Below are 16,573 nucleotides of genomic sequence, written 5' to 3'. Positions count from 1 at the left end.
GTTCCTTCATCAAAGAAACATTCCTCTTCCTCAGTCTGTCCCCTAACCTCCAGTCTTTAGAACATCACTTTATATAAATCATAAAAACGGAGCTGCTCTGCTTTGGGAGTGGGAAAGGACCCAGAACCTTGTTCTTTTATTTCCTGAGGGGTCTTCTTTAAGAATGGCCATAGGGATTTATTTTTCTTCTTTTTTTACTTGATTGGACCCAAGTTTACCAACTAAATTAGCAGAAGGCCCATGCTGCCCTTCTTTGGGCACAACAATTGGTGGGATGAGCAGCTTCCCCTCGTTTCCAATTGAAGAAACTAGGGAAATGGTCATGCAATGAAGTTTCCTAAGGTTGGCGTATTATTCCATTTTCATGCTGCTGATAAAGACATACCCAAGACTGGGAAGAAAAAGGTTTAGTTGGATTTATAGTTCCACATGGCTGGGGAGGCCTCAGAATCATGGTGGTAGGCGAAAGGCACTTCTTACATGGTGGCAGCAAGAGAAAATGAGGAAGAGGCAAAAGCGAGAACTCCTGATAAACCTATGGGATCTCATGAGACTTATTCACTATCACGAGAATAGCACAGGAAAGACCAGCCCCTGTGATTCAATTATCTCCCCTGGGTCCCTCCACAACACATGGGAATTCTAGGAGCTACAATTCGAGCTGACATTGGATGGGGACACAGCCAAACCATATCATTCCTCCCCTGGCCCTTCTAAATCTCATATCCACACATTTCAGAACCAATCATGCTTTCCCAACAGTCCCCCAAAGTCTTAACTCATTTCAGCATTAACCCAAAAGTTCACAGTCCAAAGTCTAATCTGAGACAAGGCAAGTCCCTTCCATGTATGAGCCTGTAAAATCAAAAGTGAGGTAGTTACTTCCTAGATACAATGGGGATACAGGTATTGGGTAAATACAGCCATTCCAAATGGGAGAAATTGGCCAAAATAAAGGGGTTACAGGGCCCATGGAAGTCCGAAATCCAGTGGGGCAGTCACATTTTAAAGCTCCAAAATGATCTCCTTTGACTCCAGGTCTCACATCCAGGTCATACTGATGTAAGAGGTTGGTTCCCATGGTCTTAGGCAGCTCCACCCCTATGGCTTTGCTGGGTACAGCCTCCCTCCCGGCTGCTTTTATGGGCTGGTGTTGAGTGTCTGTGGCTTTTCCAGACACGTGGTGGAAGCTGTCAGTGGATCTACCATTCTGGGGTCTGGGGGATGGTGGCCCTCTTTGCACAGCTTCACTAGGCAGTGGCCCAGTAGGGACTCTGTGTGGGGGCTCTGACCCCACATTTCCCTTCCCCATGGCCCTACCAGAGGTTCTTCATGAGAGCCCTTCCCTGCAGCAAACTTCTGCCTGGGCATCCAGGCATTTTCATACATCTTCTGAAATTTAGGTGGAGGTTGGCAAACCTCAATTCTTGACTTCTGTGCACCCACAGGTTCAACACCACATGGAAGCTGCCAAGGCTTGGGGCTTCCACTCTCCAAAGCCATAGCCTAAGCTGTACATTGGTTCCTTGCAGCCACAGCTAGAGCTGCTGGGACACAGGGCACCAAGTCCCTAGGCTGCACATAGCATGGGGACCCTGGGCCTGGCCCACAAAACCACTTTTTCCTCCTGGACCTCCAGGCCTGTGATGGGAGGGAGGGGCTGCTGTGAAGGTCTTTGACATGGCCTGGAGACATTTTCCCCATGGTCTTGGGGATTTACATTAGGCTCCTTGCTACTTATGCAAATTTCTGCAGCTGGCTTGAATTTCTCCTCAGAAAATGAGATTTTTCTTTTCTATCGCATAGTCAGGTTGCAAATCTTCCAAACTTTTATGCTCTGCTTCCCTTATAAAGCTGAATGCCTTTAACAGTACCCCAGTCACCTCTTGAATGCTTTGCTGCTTAGAAATTTCTTCTGCCAGATACTCTAAATCATCTCTCTCAAGTTCAAAGTTCCACAATTCTCTAGGGCAGTAGCAAAATGCCACCAGTCTCTTTGCTTAAATATAACAAAAGTCACCTTTGCTCCAGTTCCCAACAAGGTCCTCATCTCCATCTAAGACCACCTCAACCTGGATTTTATTGTCCATATCACTATCAGCACTTTGGGCAAAGCTATTCAACAAGTCTCTAGGAAGTTCCAAACATTCCCACATTTTCTGTCTTCTTGTGAGCCCTTCAAACTGTTCCAGTTTCTGCCTGTTGCCCAGTTCCAAAGTCGCTTCCACATTTTCAAGTATCTTTTCAAGAATGCCCCACTCTGCTGGTACCAATTTACTGTATTAGTCTCTTTTCATGCTGCTGATAAGGACATACCCGAGACTGGGAAGAAAAAGAGGTTTAATTAGACTTTCAGTTCCACATGGCTGGGGAGGCCTCAGAATCATGGCGGGAGGCGAAAGGCACTTCTTACATGGCAGTAGCAAGAGAAAATGAGGAAGAAGTGAAAGTGGAAACCCCTGATAAACCCATCAGCTCTTGTGAGACTTATTCACTATCATGAGAATAGCACAGGAAAGACTGGCCCCCATGATTCAATTACCTCCCCTCGACTCCCTCTCACAACACATGGGAATTCTGGGAGATACAATTCGAGTTGACATTTGGGTGGGGACACAGGCAAACCATATCAATTGGTAATAGGAGAATTGCATTTAAAGTGCGTATTCTAAACAAATCTACATGTTCCTTGTCTTTTTATCTTTTTTCTAGATTTTCTATTATATTTTAGTAGGCCCTTGATGTTTTTGAGGACTTGGCAAGTCCCCAGATTCACAGTCTCTAAACTTGAGAATCCAGGAAACAGTTCACTCAGGTTTGGAGTTTCTCCTGAAACTGTATTACTATCTAGAGGCAAGCGTTTCCTGTGCACATCCTCATACCGCAAGTTAACTCCCTTTCCAGCTTCTACCCGGGACTCATCTCTCACTTCATGGCTATTTTCACAAAGAACTCCCCCATCACTAAAAAATTGTTTTGTTTCTTTAAGAGAGTTATTATGTAAACTCAAATTAGGAAACAAACAAACAAGTCACATTGGGACTACTGGCTATGTGTTGGCTCACTTCATCCACAACTAAATGATTTTCTCCCAAACATCAGCTTCCTGGAGCCAGAATTCAACTTTGTGCCCAAGAAAAGTGACAAATTACTAAATGTCATGGACTTAAGAGTTCATTTTTGGTCATTAAAAGCTGGTTGCCTGAGGCCCATGGTGCTCTTTGTAAGACGCTTTGAATCCTTTGTGGATTGAGGAAAAGCAGGATAATATTAAATAAGCCACAAATAAACAGCAAATCTGAACACCATCTGGTGAAAGATTTGTTCTATTATGCTATTCATATACCTATTCTGCCACCTATTTGATTCCACTGCATGTCTTTCAGTGGTATTGATGAATTCACAGACATTGTAATTCTTATCAATTTAATGGCGAGTAATAGAACATGCTATATCTTCCCACGTGGTTCTCTTTATCTGTCTTCCAGAGTTGAGAAAATGGCAGATTTACATAGATGTTTAAGAATTATTAGATTAGCCTTTGAAATAACATTAAATGAATTTAACATTTTGCTTAAATTCTTATTTCATTGGCAAAAATCTGCCCTGGAAACACCTGCCCTTACTACTAAAGCATCTCCTAGGTTGCCAGCTTACTTGCTCTTGCTTCCGAAGTTTGGGATTAATGGACTATAGGTACCTGCTTTCTGCAATCCTGCTCAAGGCTCCTCTGCATTCACCCATTGTTATGAAAATCAGACAAGAGCAGAATAGGAAAAGTGGGTCAGCATATATTTGGTTTTCCAATGGGACCACTACCATTTTTTAAAAAATTAGATATTTTGCTTAATTTACTTTTGCTTTCTTTTGATCCAAGAGCTCATGGACTACTGCTGTATTTTCATTAGTGATATGGTCTTATATATCATTTAACAAGTACTCCAAAATGCCTAATGTATATGTTAGGTTGAGTAATAAAGACTGGTTTCTCAGGGCGCCAGTCCATATTTTTTATAGTGCTTTCTGTCTTCCATTTTCAGGACTTAGCAAGTCTATGCTGTGTAATGTTCCCAAAGGGATGTGGCTGTAAAATGTGTGAGGTCTGATAAATGTTCTTATCTGAGGTTTGCCCATCTTCTGTGGGAAAATTCTATCAGATGAAACAAGACTGTCTAGACCCTTTTCTTTTTCATCCTGCTGAGAGATTTATCAGAACTGTACCCCTTCCCTCCTGCAGAAACATTTTTTTTACATCTCAAGGTGCTTTGAAAATTGCAGTCAGCCCACTGATATCTCCAGCTCTACAACATCATTGATCTCACTCCTAAAAACAGGAAATACTGCCAGGAAATGGATGCAAACAATTCTTACATATTTAATAAAATAAGTAACATTGTTACCTTTTCCAGCTATTTCTCTGTTGCCCTTATAGGAGCATCTGTGGTAGAGCATTTTAAAGTTACATACAGATGTCATCCATAAGACTATTTTCAGAGTCTCCAGCCTCCTGAAATTTGTCAACACCATTCATCTTGATCTTTACCAAAATCTGAGTTTTGTTTCTTCTCTTAAAAGTTTGAGAGAAGTGCATTTAGGTGTTTTTAAAGCATAAGAAGGTGAAAATTACATTTTTGATGTTTTCAAGGGCCATTTTTCTTATTTATGTCATCACTGCATACAAAGTGGTTGAAAATAAAAAAGTCGAAATTTTCCAAGCATTCAGCATAAAAAATCTTACAAATTAACTACAGAACTATTTTCCAGTATCAAAATTAATTAAACGCCACCACCAAGTTTTCTCACCAGCCCTGCTTCCGTTTCCCATGTGCACATTTCTCCTTTCTAACCAAGCTCCACTTCTCTTTATAAGTCCTTCCATCACAAAATCAAAGGAACATGTGATTTCCCTCCAGAACGACACTGCCTTTAATTCATCTGCAAATGCTGACAGGTACTCTTACGAAAATGGAACCAAAAAGAGGTGAAGGAAGAGACAGAGAAGCATATTTCAAATCATTTCGACCCATTTCTTCATTTTGCTAAGATTAGGAAGGACATTTTGTGGAGCTAAGTCAGAAGGCCATTTCACAAGCACTTCACAAGGGCATTTCACAAGAGGGTTTTTGAGAGACGAGACAGGGGTTTGAGTAAATTACTTAGAAAATCCAAGTTTAAAAGCCTCTTCTGAGTGAAGAATGGATGTTTTAGTTTGACTTATCAAAACTGGATGTTTTAACTGACTAAATTTCTAGATAATTCTTCATTTTTTAGAAATTACTGAAAACGTGCTTTCTTTCTCTCTACCTGTTATCAAGTATAAAGTAAATGCTTGTAGAATTGTATTAGTTACTAAAGAGATACACAATAGTAGTTCTTGTCTTTGCTAAGAAACTTAAAGTTTCATCACAGAGACAAGATGAATGTCAAAGAAACAACTAGAGATACGAACAAAGTAAGGGCCAAACCCACAGATCTAGGGCTCCATAATTGCACACTCCAGGAAACCCCGGCCTTCTTCAGTCCTTACTGCTCTTTCCTTCCCCCTTCCGTCTCTTCCTTGTCCTTCTTTTTCTCAATTCCTTTTCTCCCTTCTGCCTGTTTTATGTGTTTGGCCTGTCAGTGATGCTCACAGGCACTGCTGAGTACTCTGCTTTATGAAAATGCCCATGTTTCTATATCTGCTTACTTGCTTGATTCATTCATTCACTCATTCCCTCCCTCATTCGTTAAACCAACACTATCTTATAAAGCTCTGTACTAGAGAGCATGGAGGAAACTATCCAGACCAGACCCAGATTCGGCCTTGGTTTCACCTCTCTGTAGTCCTAGCTTTTGTCATTTGCTTTTATGGAAGCTGTCAAACACCATGGCTTCTTACTGAACTTCTTAGCGACTCCCCCGTTCCAGGGATCTGTGTTGCCTTCTCAACATTCTCACGGCCTCAGTGGCAGGGACCTTAGGCCCTGGGACTCCTCAGATTATTTCTGTCTGCTTTTTCTTCCTTCTTTTAACTTCTCCCCCTCCCTCCATGCGTTACCACTTAGTGCCCCCAGGGCTCAGCCAGGGGTTCCTAGCTCATCTTTTCCTTCTCTACTTATTCCCTTAGTGCAGCCATAAGGATTCAATTACCACCTATACTCAGATGAGCCCCAGATCCCCATCTCCAGCCCTGACCCCTCTTCCTCTTTTCAGTCCCTTATTTCTCAATGTCTACAAAACATATAGGCTAGACATTTCATTGCCATTTAAAATAAACATGTCAAAACCAGATTTTATTCTCTCTCCGCCCAAAGGCGCCTCTGCGGGCTACCTCACCGTGAGCGGCCCAAGTGCCGCTGCCCCAGCTGCCAAGGTCTGCCTTCACCAGCTTCCTCTTTCTATCTGTTGTCCCCTTTTCCCTGCATCCTTCCCTCAATTCTTCTACTAAGCCCTACTAACTCTTTCTCTCTATTATTTTCCCAGACCCAAGCTTTCAAGGCTATTTCCATAGCCAAAGAACTCTTCTGGATATTAACTATGTCAAAGTCAAAAATCATAAATTCATACACTCAAAAAAGTAATAAACAGGAAAACCTTCTTAGGGTATCCTGCACATCCTAAGACCGATCAGGAATAGCTCCTGTCACGTGTTTTCTAGTGATTTATAGAGCATTAAAAAAATGCTTCAAGCTGGAGTTATATGTGTATTGTTTAAGCTTTTCTATTTACTTAATAGTTGTTTTTATATTATGTTCCCAGGGAGGTACCGGCCTAGCAGACACATTAGAAATAAATGCGGAAAAATGCAGACAAGATTAATTTAACAATGGAATTGCAAGCATATCCATCAGAAGACCTATCTGCAGTCCAGTACATCATGCTGTCAGGAAATTTTGCCTCTGGCTTAACTTCAAGTTTTCCACTTCTTAATCTTCATCCCTTTTTACACATTTTTTTTTATATTAAAGTATTCTTCTACCTCCTTGAGATGAATGTAAGAATACCTATCAGTTACTGAACATGGGACCAGCTTCCTGAGACTTGCAGCTTCATTGACCACCAGAATCAATTTGGCCGAGCCCTGGAAAATGTAATGGTCCACTGTACTCCCTTCCTGTTCTATGGGGGACTTGTCCAAAGTTGTGGGCCTAGTATAAAAGGATCTTCTTTTCTGGCAAGGATGACAGCACAGTATTCCTCTTAGAACGACTGGACTCTCACCTCCTTTGAAGGTTATTAGTGTGTAGATTATCTAAGACTGATGGTCACCCATTCCCCCTTTCCCTCCAGCACCCTGGGTTAGGTCATTTAGATGCTCAGTTAAGTCATCTCTAGAGGTGTGGTAGAGAAGACGGGGAAGTAAAGTTAATATGAATTAACTATCTAGATTTTGCCAATTTGCTATTACTAAGAATCTGTTAATAGAATGAAATTTTTAGCAAAATCTATTTGGGTTAATACCCAAATGCCCAAAATTTAAACCCAAAGAGTAATTCCACACACACACACACAAAAGTATAAGTCAAGACAGGCATTCAAAGGTGCATCCATAGAAATAGCTGGAACTGGTAGGAGTCATGGCAGCCCATCTGAAGCTGGGAATGAAATGTTACTGACAAACTGCACAGAAGATAAAAGATACAGGAAAAGACCAATGGAATGAGAAAGGAAGGTCATGTGATATTACATGGCACTGAAGAGACAGAGACAGTGAATACTTTCTAAGTATCTGTTTTATGAAATCAAACCACACCAGAGCCACACTGTGATTTCTGCAAAAAGGTGGATCCCTGTACAAGAGTGACTGGAGTTCAGCCCACCCTCTACTCTCTAAGCTGTCCCCCGAGGCATGGCTCTGCATGTGCCTAGAGTGAGTACCTTTTTCAAATTTGCACAAGGGTGCCGTATGGAATGGCAGTGAAACTGCATCTTGGGATGCAGACTTCAGTTGGAAACCTAAGAAAGAATAATCCAGTGTTTTGAAATGATCTGAAGGACACCCGATCAGCTTCTATATGAAGAAAGCCACACACACAAGGTTCATAGATGTAACAGACAGTTCCTCAAGGTGAAAATAAGATCAAGAGCTATCCTGGACTCCTCCAATGACAATTAAATGACTCCTTTTGATACTGTTTCCCAGAGATGTTTTCTTCTTGGAGCTGGTTCTTGGTAGTAGATTGTCCCGTGGATACGACATCAGGGTGGGGCATATGGCATGAATACCTCAGAACAGATCTAGTGATGAAACACTAATAGACATTTTTTAGACCAGGCGCGATGGCTCACGTCTGTATTCCTAGCATACAGGAGGCCAAGGTGGGTGGCTCACCTGAGGTCAGGAGTTCGAGACCACCCTGGCCAACCAGGTGAAACCCCATCTCTACTACAAATACAAAAATTAGCAGGGTGTGGTGGCGGGTGCCTGTAATCCCAGCTATTCAGGAGCCTGAGGCAGGAGAATTGCTTGAACCTGGGAGGCAGAGGTTGCAATGAGCTGAGACCGCGCCACTGCACTCCAGCCTGGGCAACGAAAACAAGACTCCGTCTCAAAAAACAACAATAACAACAACAAACAACCAAGACATTTTTTAAAAAGCATGTTGCGGGGGGATGAATAAAGATAATTATTTCAAATTCTCAACATTGTGTTCAATCCTAGGCTCCATAAGTGCCAGGAAATAGTGACCTGATGTAGAGGAGAGTACAACAAAAGGGAAGAGGAAGGGTAACCAACACTTTTTAGAGCACTGATGACACATCAGGAACACCACACACATCAGCTGTGATGAGGACCCTGTGAGACAGGTCCCATGAACCCCACCTGACAGATGAGGGAACTTATGTTCAGAAGTCATGAGCTCTGAGTGAGGTCAAACAGCTAGTGAGTAACACAGCCCAGATTCAAACCTAGGTCTAACTACAAAGCCCATATTCTTTCAATTACACCCTGCTGCTTATTAAAAGGCTGAATAATACGCCTTATGAGAAAAAGTTAAAGGAAGTTCTATAACTCATGCTTGACAAAAAAGACTGAAAAGTGATATAATGTTTTTGAAGTACTGTCTAGGAAGGACTAACCTAAAGGATGGTAACCAGCTGTTTTGAAATGGGCTCTGAAGAAGTAAGAATAGGAAATGGGCTTCAACTGCAACAAGACAGCAAGTTTCCTTACCAGAAAGATTGCACTTATTTGACTCAGTGACTGAGGAAGACTGTGGAATCTTCTTCCTGTGCAGAAGTCAAGATGACTGACCCCGGAGAAGAGCGGGGCAGTGAAGTTTGTTTAAAATGGGGAAGACCACTGAAGGAGTTGACCAGAAAAAAGGAAGGAGAGGCAAACGGCCACAGAATGGTACAAAATGGCAGAAGGAAAAAATAGCACAAAATGGCAGAAGGAATGGTGGAACTGAAGAACTGTTGGATGGAGAACTGTACAGAAAACAAGAGACTCATGATTATAAGTAATTAATTAATAATGTCTAGTGTAACTGTGCTTGTGGAGTAAATTCCTACCACATCTCCTCTGAAGGTATTTTCAAACAATATAGATTTTTTTATCCAAATGGAAGAATTTAAGAGTGGTCCTGCCTCAGAGCAGGACATAGAAGTGCTAAAGGACTGCTTTGAGAGTTTTTGTCATCCCTAAAACAGCTTCTTTTTTAACTTTATATTTATATAGATGAATAATGTTCTCATTTTGGAAACTAAAATGCCCCATTCGGCATGATCATCCTATGACAATCCACAGTTTAGACTTGTGAAAACTGTGGGCCAGAGACGAAGAGGGACTCATCCGGCAAATAGCTGATGGAGCTATGGCTTGACATTAAATCCAGGAAGAGATTCCAAATCCAGGATTCTTTCCAGAATCATAACCTATGTTTTCAAACACATTCTGAGGGTTGGCTGTCTGTGAACAACACCTCCTCAGGTTGTTCCTTTAACTTCAATGTGAATCACTTATAACTGCTAAATAAAACTGATAATTCAGCATGAACAGGACAATGCGAAGGACCCAAGTATCCAGGACTCCCCTGCCACTCTACAGATTGGAGGAAATGAGTTTCAGAAGGGTTCTAGACAGAGCAGAAAGCAAGGTCTAGAAGCTTTTGTTCTTTATTTTGCTGCGGCCCACTTTGAAGAATGCTCCCAGGGTACATTATTTCTTTCATTTGCATATTCATTCATTCATTTATTTAAATTTAAAATACAAGAGGTCACACTTTTTGGCCTATTTTTGCAGCACTGAAAATTTTTAAAGCTGTGCACTTAATGAAGAAATAAATGACAGAATATAAAAATATATCAAGTTCACTTTAACATAAAAAATTTGATTAGCTTACCAAAATAATATGCATAAATTTAAAACTTTCATATTTATTATCTACCTGAAGAATCATTCTGTGAAGTGTGGTAAGGGTTGCAAACTATTGGGTGTTTGGGGATTGTAAAGAGAACATAAACAGAAAGACTAGTGGAAAGATATAGTTAATATAGTATCTAAATCAGGGATCACCAGCCTGAAGTTCTGACACTAGAACTTCCATACAATGTATTATCTATAAGTGTAGATATAGCCAGATCCATAGAGAGTAGACTTTTAGTACAGAGATGCCACTGTCATAGTTTCGTTTCTGTTTGGCCATGCTTGTAATGTAATTTTTAGAATGGAATTGTTAATAAACATACAGTTAAATGTGGTGAACCCCACATCCTGGAGATTCAACAGTACTGACCATTTACCATGGTAAGTTCTTATTTCTACACGGATGCCCTGGCTCTGTGTGTGCATAAGGGGCACTTAGAGTATAAAGGGTCTCATTATCTCGGGTATGACAAGAAAGACCAAAAGGGATCCCAAAAGTAATGCCGTTTGGTATTGATGAAAATTCTAATGACCGAGTGCTCATTAGGAAGATTGGCTTTCGGAATAAGCCGTGTTCGTGGAATCGAACATGCTAAGGGAGTAGAAGAAATGGACAACTTAGAGCATATGACCGGGCCTTGCTTCCTGGATCTTAATCTTGCTGTCATCACACAGCTTTCCTTGGAATCCTGCCAAGCAGTGTGCCAGCAGAGAAGCTGCTCTGTTGAGCAGAGGATGTGGATGCTAACTACCCTATCACCTGTTTCCGGGGAAGACTGAAAGCATATTAAGGTTTTTAGAAGGATGATCCTCTCAACAACCAGCCCATTATTAAGCTATCTTCTTATCTAAAAACTAACTTTAAAGTCAAGTGGTAGAGATGGTTCATCTGTTATCCCAATCTTTGAATATCTATTTTTCTAACAACAAAGACCAGCTGCTCCCTGCCTCCAACACTTGAATCTAGAGGCATCTTCTAAAATTTGCTTGTTCCTTAAATGCTAATGTAAGTCATCAAAGTATACCAACTGAGTTGGATACATGGAGTGTCGTTTTGAAATAAATAGTTCTATTGTTCGATATCAGCTTTTAAGATTAGAAAATGTCCTCTGCGTATCTGAAGCCTTATTTCTTACTATTGTTCCTCTCGAAGATCTTGTCCATTGCTGCAGAATCTGTGGGGGCTCTAATGCTGAAAGGACAAAGGTGAATAGGAGAATGGGGTGGAAGGAAGCTAAATACCAGCTCTCTCTACCGCTGGCATTCAACAACTACTAATTGCTACTAACCTGTCTATACAGTTCAAAAACTTGAATTTGAGCCTTTGAATTCAGTCAACCCTTGGAACAAAGGGTATTTAGCCCTTTTTTTTTTCTTTTTTTTTTTTAAATAAGGGAAAAGGAAACATAAGAAACCAAAAGAAAACCACGGAGATGCACATTTCAGTTAAAGTTGGACAGGACTCCAAGAACTAATAAGATGTTTTAAAAATAAAAAAAGGAGAAAACTGTGAAAAGTGTCCAAGGATCTAGTACCCCAAGTTCCTACCAGAAGATGTCATGAACACTCAGGGACCACAGACACTGAACAGAGAGAAATGCATGCAGGAGCAAAGGAAAAACAGCAAAATCTTATGTAGAATTATGAACTACATGTGTTTATATTCATGGCTAAAGATACAGAACATCTTACTCAATAATCTATAAAATTGGGACAATAGAGCGTATGTTGTAGGCATGAGGAGTGAGTACGATGTAAAGATTTTTAAGTAAGACGTAAAAGATTTAATGCAGTACCTTGGTCAACAGTGACTATCGTTCATGACTGCAATGTCAGTCTGAGAGAATACTCGGATTATAGAACAAAAAAGAAAAAGACCTGGAGAAGGTATCTCCTCTTGGTGATGGGGACCTGTTTCATGAGAATGGCTAGGCAATGACTGAATTAAGAGACTGAGCAGAAGCCCCTTCCCTTGACTAAGGGCAGAGAAAGAAGCATGTTTTCAGCTGTGGCTGAGTAAAAATGAGTGTAAGAACCACCTGGAACACAAAGAGGGGAGGCGGACAGGAGCCTCGTCTTCATTGCTTTGGTCTTTAGCGCCTCTAGTTTTTTTTTCTCTAGTATACGCTCTCACTCCTTCCTTCCTCTCTACCTCTTTTCAATATATCCTCTTTTGTGCTGTTAGCTTTATTTGCCCTTTTTACTGGTCCTAGTGAAAGTGTTCTGTACATTCAACATCCAAGATGATATGCATGCAGCCATCTCCTAAGAGAGGACGACGTGAGCCCAATTGGTCACTGAGGGTGTGAATGTGGAAGCCAGAGTTCTCCACCTGAACAGCTGGGTTTGCATGTGTTTTCCTCCACAGGCTTAAAATATAACATCTTGGTCCTCTAAGCAGGGGATAAAACTGTGTTCAATGGATTTACAGAGATGAGGTTATATCTCCATATTCATGCCCGTGGATGTGCTGTTCCTACATTCACATCTATACAGGCAAAAAAGAGGCAAAGATATCAGGTTTGAAGCTTGATGGTTTTTGGTTAAATTAGGTCAAAACTCCCTATTTTTCTTCATCATCCCTTTTTTTGTTTGTTGGTTAGTTGGTTTCTAAATAGACTCCTTTGGATAATGACATCTATTTCCCACTTCGCCCCTAGCTTTAGATATTTTTCATTCTCAAGTTAGCCTGAGAGAATAATAGGATTTCTAACTTTGTCTTCCCTATGACTGAAAAATTCAAAATATGCCAGTAAAATGATTAAAATTAGGGATGCTAAATATTCCACATTACAGGAATAAATCGGAGATTAAAAAAAAAAAGAAGGCAATCCGTAGTTTAAATTTCCTGCCTGCAGGGCACACTACACCTTACATCCTTTTAAATTCCACAGGTAATATAATTTATATTAAATGGGGCAGGTCCCAGCAGAAATTTGTGCTGGCGCCAGACAAAACAATTACTTTGATGTGCACTTTTGAAAGTATTGTGGCTCCCAGGTATGGGACTTACATGCAAACAGTAGAGATTTAGATGTACTTTCTGTTATTAAAATTACTACATTGCTAATGTGTGATTATTGAGCATAATAAGCAAATTAAAGGTAATCTATTTACTTTTTAAAAGTTAGATCAACAGTTAGAAAGTAAGAAAAATTAAAGTCAGACAGTCTCATAGTTGGCTAAGCTACAATTTCCTAGAAAAGAAAGCAAAACAAATCTTCTGCCAGCGGATGTGTTCAGAAGTAAGCCTTTTAAAGATGATGGTAGGATATATGTTGTAAAGGTAATTATAGTGGAATTCAGGTGGGGTCAAAGTAGATCAAGATTAGAGTTTTGTAACAAAAAAAAAAGCCTTTTGCCGTAGTTGACCACATTGCAGAAACTCCTCAATCTATATGGGAGTTGGGTTGCAAAAGTCTGCTTGTGAATTGACTATCGGGAAAGCAGAATAAACTTACTAAAATTACAATGGTTAAAAACATAGGCATCTATGAAGTCCCCATTAGATGCCAAGGAAGATGTTAAAGATGAAACTTCCTTCAAGGAAGAAATAGATTCATTCATAAACAAATAATTTTAACACGGTGCACTAAAATAGCTGTGGATAAACGAAGAAAGTACCAATACTTCCCAGCAACAACTGCAGACATATGTAGCTCATTTTGAAATTGTAAAAAGGTTAATAATAAAGAGAAAGGCAAAGGAAAAAAAGGAAAGGATGTGAAGGGAAATATCTAGAAGACAAGTGAATGAGACTTTGAAGAGATGAGGAAAAATCTAGAGATGCTGGAATGTATGAATAAGAAATCACACCGAGTAGAACAGACAGACTGGAGAATAGAACTACAATACGTGTGTGAGATATGCCGAGCTAAGGAGAACGACTCATGCCAACAGTCCCCCGTGCCTATTCCCAAGCGGCAAGGGGAAACCCAGCCTGTATACAGGCTGCCCTTCACATGTAATGGCTGTTTGACAGTCAGGTACGAGTAATGTAAAGTGTGCTTTCCATGCAATACCATAACTCACCATGAAAATAAGCTAATCTTCAACAAAATTATACCAAACTTAGGCAAATTCTTGGTCCACTTGATTGTCTAATTTGACCTCTTTTCTCCATAGTGTGTGGTTTCCCCTAAATGCTTAATTGGCAGACTCTATGGATATCTCAATTTTATTTAAAGGACACAGATTTGAGTAGTTAAGTGTAAAGAGGCAGTCAAGCTACCTTTGTAATGGCTGAAAAGCAACGGTACAGCTGAAATGGACTGCCAAAATGAAACTCAGGTCACACAGTTGTTGAAACCACCCAGAAGCAGTAGAAGGACTGGAAATTATGTTGGAAACCTAATTACATCATTACTATCCAGTGCAGCTGCTTAATCCCATGTCTACCACTTCCCAGAACCACGCGGCCACAACAGGATTGTTACCTAGAAACATCCTTACTGGAAATATTAAGCACTTGTCCAATAATTTCCTGTTAATCACCAATTTCCCTAAATGTTGGCTTGTGTGCCTTGTAAGTAGCCACTCTATCTTTCAGTTCGCTATTCTCAAATTGCTGTCATTGATGAAGAACTCCCCAAAGAATAGGCCTCCCAGGTCCTTCCAAAGAGGGGCACAGACTCCTCTCTGAATTGCTCTTTCATGCTAGTTAATAGATCATTGAGTGATCCCCTAACTTTGGACAAACACTGAGAGGCCCAGAACTCTCAGTGTATGACTCCATCAGAGCACTTTACCTCCCCACCCCCACTTTTTTTTCTGAGACGGAGTCTCTTGGTCTGTTGCCCAGGCTGTAATAGAGTGGTGTGATCTTGGTTCCCTGCAACCTCCACCTCCCTGGTTCAAGCAATTCTCCTGCCTCAGCCTCCTGAGTAACTGGGATTATAGGCATGCATCACCACACCTGACTCATTTTTGTATTTTTTTTTTTTTTTTGGTAGAGACGGGGTTTCACCATATTGGCCAGGCTGGTCTCGAACTCCTGACCTCGTGATCTGCCTGCCTTGGCCTCCCAAAGTGCTGGGATTACAGGCGTGAGCCACCGCACCTGGTAACCCCTTTTTATTGAAGTTAACAGTTCACATGCTTGGCTCCCACTCGTTTTCAGCTACAGGGAATGCCCATGCACCTTTGCAGTCAAATGCTAGCCTCGCACAGGTCCTGGCACACTGGAGGTGATCAGTAATTGGAAAAGAAACCCATTTCCGCAGGGTCTTGATCTTTAATGTTTGTAGCTATTATGGCACTATATTTGATGCTGAACCTCCAGAATAACTATTAGACAAAAACATCAGCTGCGAAACTTGTAATATCTTATAAGCATGATTTCTGCCCTCAAAGAACGTACAATCTAAACAAAGAACAAGAAAAAAAACCTTAAAATCCTTACTCTACAGAACTTAATGTTCAGCATAATTTGTTATTTTTAACCTCTTTCTTTACGATCTTCTTCTCTAAGAGCCTGTTTCTTTTCCCTTCTACCCTTCTAGTGGGTACCACTAGCCCTAATCAGCATCAAACAAAAATATCCCCAAGAGTATTCTATGAGTTGAACTAACTCACCACCCGGATTCTAAATGCTGATGGTAGGGAAGACTAGAGAGTCACCTTCTCGCTGAAGTATGGGAAGTGAAACAACATACTAGCAAGACATTTGTGCTTAGCTTTTTCCTTGTAAAGCTACGGAGAACATGAATAAACACAAAGATGTACCTAAACACTTATTAATGAATGTTGCTGGGCTACTGTGGACCCATTTCTGTAGAAATCAACCTTCAAGAGCTCACATAAAATGGCAACTAATCTGTATGCCCGTAAGATGCTATCATCAGAGGCACTGACCCCCCAAGTGACCCCTGACAGTCCCCTCACCTCTCCCACAAGACTTCCAAAGGAACACCCCTCCAGCCATTGTTATGTGTGACCTCACGGCAACTTCCCGACATGAGTTTAGCTGCAGGCTGATGTCTAAAAGTTCACGCACTATAAAAACTGGTTTATTGGATGCAAAAGAGAATTAGGACTTCAAAGACTCTTACTCTGTCAAATTAAATTAACATATGGAACAGCAACTAAGCTATGACTGGTATTCATAGCATCAGCTCTTTGGTAAGGCTCTGGCTGGTTTTTAATGCAGTTTGTTCACTGTTTTAAGTGAACTATTGCTGATCTATTCTGGTTACTTAGAAGAATATTTAATGACTTGGGAAACAC

At 40.8% G+C, this 16,573-nt stretch overlaps 1 protein-coding gene across 4 annotated transcripts in view; it reads right to left on the bottom strand.

Annotated features, from left to right (window-relative positions):
* The window catches only part of HMGA2 (high mobility group AT-hook 2), a 139,631-nt gene that overhangs the window by 43,141 nt on the left and 79,917 nt on the right, over positions 1–16,573 (bottom strand). The window lies entirely within an intron of this gene.

This window comes from Macaca fascicularis, chromosome 11 (genome assembly GCF_037993035.2).
Source record: "Macaca fascicularis isolate 582-1 chromosome 11, T2T-MFA8v1.1".
In the NCBI taxonomy this organism is placed as follows: domain Eukaryota; kingdom Metazoa; phylum Chordata; class Mammalia; order Primates; family Cercopithecidae; genus Macaca; species Macaca fascicularis.
The sequence above is the reverse complement of the archived record's forward strand: the minus strand, read 5'-3'. Positions and strand labels throughout refer to the sequence as shown.